Genomic DNA, 6,417 nt, shown 5'->3' with positions numbered 1-6,417 from the left:
AGCCAAAGTGGTGATATTTTGATGTTATTCAGTATCGGGAATCTGTTATGGCAACCATAGATGAAGTCAAGGATTAGCTACAGTAGATATCTACAGATGAGCTGAGACTATCAATTGAGTTACCTTTATATAGTCTATACACTTGCTGCTGATCTTACAGTACTTAATGGCTATACATTTGTAATGCATTCTAGCTGTACACTTACTGCACACACTTACAGAACATGTAGCTGTCACTTAGTTGTATAATACATTTGTATTTAGTTTGCTATAATTACACTACTAGCAATAATGTTAGACATTCTTTATGGCAATGCATTAAATAAAGTTTGCACATAGCTATATTATATTAATTGTATTTTTTACTATACACTGTACACTATTGACCCCCAGGTACAGTAGGCATGTATGCTGTTAACAAGTACATAGCTATACAAGTATGATCTAATGGGGTCATAAGGTACGTGTTTTCACTCATCCAACAAAAAATACAAAAAATAACTTGGAACAATACCGAGATATTCTACATAGAGCTGTTATTCAAATATTCTTATAGAACAGTCATTACGTGTAACACTAATAAGATTCCTCCTCAAGATGCTGAGTGTATATGAAAACTGCATACTTTCAACTACCGTACACTTCAAGTGACTTGAGAGAGACAGCGCTCAAAATTTTCCAGGTTAACTTCCAATGTCAGTATATAGTTCTATGAGTATTACTCTGGATGCTATGCAAGTTCACATCTCACTGTCATTTAATTGATACTTTTACTATGCAGTTGACTTGATCAATGCAGTCAACTTTAGAGCAAGGGGTCTGGGGGCATATCCGTAGTCCCTCAGAAGCTATAGGCATTTTGTTGTCTAATATTTTTGTAGTGTTGTATGCAAATAAAACTGAAAAGTTGTCTGTCTGTCTGTCTGTCATGCCATATTACACCACCTACTGCTGCATTATTTCTATTAAATAAATCTCACCAGTGAGTGACCAGTCATCGTAGAACTCCCTCCAAACATTATAATGAAAGTGTGAATTGAATGCATTACACTTACACTAACTATACAAATGCTTAGCTATCTGCAATTCCAGTAAATTACTGGATTATATATATACAAATTAAGATCGATATACCCTAATAAAGCAGTCACCCTAATACAACAGAATTAATATAATATTAATGGGGACTGCTAAAATCACTCTCAGATTCAATTTGTAACTGAATTTAGGAAAATCACCCATATGGGTGCATTTGACACCTAAAATATTTAGTAATTAAATCACAAACTTTAGTGCAAATCTACTTGTTGATGGTTTTAAGACAAGAAAATATTTTAAAACTGTGCATGCCCTGCTCTTATTAACAACCAACTAAACACGAAAGTTCTAATTATTTCACGAGTGCCCATATGGGTGATTTTCCAAAATTCAGTCACATTTTGAGAGTCTAAATCTTTAAAAATTTCCTGAAGGGAGATTGGAATGCCCCAGTCCCCTTTACTGGATGCTAACATATGCCTCTAGATCGAGATACCCGAATAGAATAGTCACCCTATAATAATACGACAGTTGAACTAAATAAATATTAATATAGTTTTCTGATAAATTTCTAAAAACGCTCCCATGCAGATTCAATTTCAGGCTGCCTAATTTCATGCCCCTAACTCCCTAAATTGTTATTTGCACACTAAGACATGTCATCCCCTAGATAAATCTAGCTACACCCCAGCCCCCTAAACAAAGGTGTCTCCACCTCTGAATCAAGCCTGTAGTTTTAGCCATTATCGAATTACGCTTGTCTGAAGGCATTATTCGGTCAGTCAGTCAGTCAGTCAGTCAGTCAGTCAGTCAGTCAGTCAGTCAGTCAGTCAGTCAGTCAGTCAGTCAGTCAGTCAGTCAGTCAGTCAGTCAGTCAGTCAGTCAGTCAGCCAGTCAGTCAGTCAGTCAGTAGAAAATTCCACTAAAATATATATTAATATTATATTTTTTAATTCGTAGTAACTTTTGGAAGCATTTCAGATCATACTGAAGACACTTTTGGGCTTGGTTATACCTTACCAATACTTCCCAGGTGACATGAAGATATTGTGAGGCTGGTTTTAGGGTGTTATTTTTAGCCAGATCCCTAATATACAGTAGTACCATACTGCATGCATGATCAAGAGTTATAAACTCTTGGTATGATATAATGAACTCTTGCATTGCTGTACAATGCATGGCATTACCTCAGGGGTGGATCCAGTGTTTAGCAGGGAGTGCACTAAGGTAGTGAGTATAATATTATGGAGCTGGGGCAGAGGCTAAAGGTACATACTTATTATGTTTTAGGACTGAAATTTTCATGTAGAGCAGTTTTAAACTAATCTGGAACACATCCCCTTTTCAAGCTAGCTATTGTATGTTGCAGTTGACTGTTGAAGTGACACTTCTACATTTACATTTTATCATATGAATAACTTCTCTGTACAAAGAAGCATAATAGGCAGAAAATTGAGGAAATGTCAAAATGCATAAAAATTATATAGGCAAATTTTGGAGCATAATAGATTCAAGCCTAGTCAACTCTACAGTACATTTTGAATTGTTATGTATCATTATACAGTCACATTACAGTGGTGCCTCATTGCCTCCATTATTCAGTCATTGAATATCCAAAATTCCATTATCCAAACTGTGGAGGTGACTGTTCTATTAGACTATATATTTATTTGCAAAGTGTGTGTTCTATTAGAGTAATATTTATTGAACAGGGCTATGTACATAAATGAATGGGCTTCTATTATAGGAACTAGGATAAGCTTCCAGTCAACAAGCCAGTAATTTGTGACCAGAGATCTGTGACATATTAAATGCATATTAATTTAATGAATACTAGTTCAGTGACAGAAGATCTATAGATATATATGCTTGTACCTTTAGTAGCCTATATACCCTATATACAACTAATCCTGTTTTCTATAGCTCAGTCACATTTTTATGCTTCCAGCATTGAGCTTTCAATAACATTTGCAAATTTCATTCAAAATTACCAGCTAATTCAATCTCTGAAAGTTAATTTCAAAAAATTTCCTTGGGCAAGTATACACTGTAACTATAGCCTAGACCTTATACTTCTAATTATGCATTTTTGTTTGCTCAGCTAGTAGCATTCATACTTCCCAGGCCAGTGTTGAACTGCATACATAGCTATTTACAAATTTAATCTCAGCATGTGAAATTTCTTGAGAGACTAGTACTACATACAACATAATATAACCTAGAATGCACATTATGCTTTAATTTACTTGGATTTTTACACTGTCATGATGGTCAATTCTACCAGTGTCTCCGTCTAGCTCCTAGCAAAATCCCAGACCTGCACACTCGCCCCTGTTGAGACTAGCTGCAAGCTCACAGATGCTCACAAAGTAATAGTAAATTTTCTCTGGTGAATACACATGCTGCATAAGGATTTTGTTCAGTGTAGACTAGGCTGGCTAGCTATATCTGCAAAGGTGAATCCAGGGTTTGGCAAGGAGGTGAACCAAGTATTATATAAGCGGCCGGGGTTGCTGCCCCCCTCTCCATGCAGAAACTATGTTTGAGGACTGAAAATTTTATGTACAATTATTTTATGCACTATAGTACCTTAATCATTATATAAAATTTAACTTTTATGCTTTCTAAAGTGGTTTGTGAGCTTCAGAATACACATAAAATAGAATAGCATACAAAGGACAGTGTGGATTTCATTTGCAAAAATATCCTACAGCAGGCCATGGGATAGTGTAGTTTCAAATGTAAACTTTCAGACTCAGCGAAAACTGTCACATGCAGTGGAAAGTTCGTATACTATTGGTTAAATGGGATGACCAGTGGCGGATCTAGGAATTAATAAAGGGGGTTTCCAGTTTAGAAGGTGGAGATATACACTGACATGAGATACGCAAAAGTTTGCACTACATTGTCTGGTTTGGTAGGGTGAGACCAAAAAAAAGGTCACAGCCTATTGATAGTACATAAAATACCTTACATAACTTGCTACACACTGCTTTAATAGCTACTGTAACTGCTCTATTAGAGTATTTCGATCGAGGCGCACACCGCCGCAATAATTAAAACATTTAATTGTTACGCAATCATTTTTCAAAGGGAGTTTTCGTGGAAACCTTGAAACTACCCTAAATCCGCCACTGGTGACTGCTCTATGTATTTGACTGCTCTATTCTTTTCCTTACCTATTTGACTGCTGTATTCTATTCTGCTCTATTGCTTGACTGCTCTATTCTATTTTTTTCCTTATCTATTTGACTGGTCTCAGGGGCGTAGGGAGGGGGGCTCCGGGGAGTTCAGGAACCCTCCCTGTAAAATGTTGACTTCTGCAAACAGGGTCCTATAACACACTATTTAGTGTGGCAGGACAAAATGAGTGAGTAATATAGTGTAATTAGGCATTCCAGCCCAATTTTTAAATTTTGGAAAAATGGGCTTTTTATATGCTCAATAGATAGAGTATTGATTGCCGATCTCAGAAATATATAGTTTGTTGGGCTGGAATTAGCTACTTTGGCATGCATAGTGCTTAAAAACTGAAAAAAGGTACATTTTTTCTCCAGGGCTCCCCATACATTTTAAAGGGAAAAATGGCACAATTAAATCAGGAAGCCATCTAGCAATCTGGACTATCTTGAAACTGCAGTTGCTTCTAGCTGCAAGTTTGTACATGTAGTGAGAGTAACTTCAGATTGTATCAGATCTCAGCGATCTTTGTATGCTTTGCGGTGAGCAAATATGTTTCACCTACTGCACACTTCTTCAATACAATGGTGTATGCCTATGGGCAAGAGGCTATGTCAAGTAAGCAAAAACATCAAGTTAACAACTTATAAAGGTAAACAACTAAAGTGGAGGTGTCACAATGATGCAACAGTACCTAAGGTGGAGTTGCGGGTTTTAATTATGGCATTGTTATGCCGACTTTGAAGTGGTTTATACTTTTGAGATGACGACACAGCCATCAAAAAATTGCTCTGGAGCTGAAAATCGCTAACCAGAGCGAAGTAACTACGCACTTTAAAGTAAGCACCAGTGACTACCTTCTACCCGACAGTACGTTTTTTAAAGTTTTAAAGTATTCTACATACATTACAAGGCTTGAAAAGATTACAAAACAACACAAAACTTACTTATACGTAACGCGCACGATAAAACTAAGATTTTCATGATGATCAGCGTGTGGACAAACCCCACAGCGATTTTCATCCTCATTGGAGCTCGGACGACGGAGCAATCCCAAGTTAAACACGAGTTGTTATTTTGTGCCAGGGTTCTATTGGGGAATATACGGAGAATTTTTTAATTTAAAAATCTAGGATACTGGAATGCCTAGTGTAATGGCACAGCACAACTTACAATTGATAAAGCTTGCATTCATCTCTCAGGGAAGGATTTACAGAGGTAACATGAGCCCTAGGCCTCTTCAAAACTTGTTAAAAAGATCGATATACTCTAATAGAGCAGTCAGATATACTCTAACATGCATGTAAATATATCCATGTCCATATGAAGTTTTTCAGACATTCTAACATTAAATGCAAAACTTAGCGCGACCTTATACTGCTATAGCTTTGGTGTGCAGTGTTTAAAGATATAGAGCTCCAGTAATTTTTTCACTTGTGTTATGCAAAATGAATTCATGCTATGCATATTTGTATAGTTATATTGTTTTGATTGTAAGTCATTCCATTTGTATCAGTGGATTCATGGCTCTTATACCACAGTGAGATAACTATCACTTACAGATTACTATGTGCCTCTATGTGTTATGCTGTCTGTTTCCACTAGGTGGCTTTTTCTATATATATATATAGCTATTTGTTAATGTACAAACTCAATCATGAGTATATTCGTACATATGTAGTTAGCTACTTATTTACAAATTTATATAGTTGTTAAATAAATCAAGAGATGGAGCTTGGATAATATGATCATCTAGTTGGTTCTAGTACTACCTTCATCGCGGGGCACTTATATGCATCACAATTAATGTACTTTTTACATAAAATATAGCAATTTGCTGATTTTGATTCATTAAAATATTGAAAGTCTCTCAGCGGCTGGGGGCTGCGCCCCCAGACCCCTGCTTCTGGTAACTCAATGCTGGTGCTGGAACCCCCTTCAAAAAATCCTGGCTACACCCCTGGCTCTATTCTATTCTTTTTGTATACTATTAGATAAATAGGGTAACTGCTCTATGTATTTGACTGCTCTATTCGATTCTTTTCCTTTTTTTAGAGGGGGGGGGGGGAGCGGCGTCCCAATCTCTTCACCTCTTGGATCCACCCACTGTAAGCCAACTCTTCATTCATGATACTACCACCTGATGAATATGTCATCACCCGCATGGCTGATGTAGCCATAGCTATAGCTAAACTGCTA

Source organism: Dysidea avara, chromosome 5 (assembly GCF_963678975.1).
Source record: "Dysidea avara chromosome 5, odDysAvar1.4, whole genome shotgun sequence".
Classification (NCBI taxonomy): Eukaryota; Metazoa; Porifera; class Demospongiae; order Dictyoceratida; family Dysideidae; genus Dysidea; species Dysidea avara.
Note: the sequence above shows the minus strand (reverse complement) of the source record.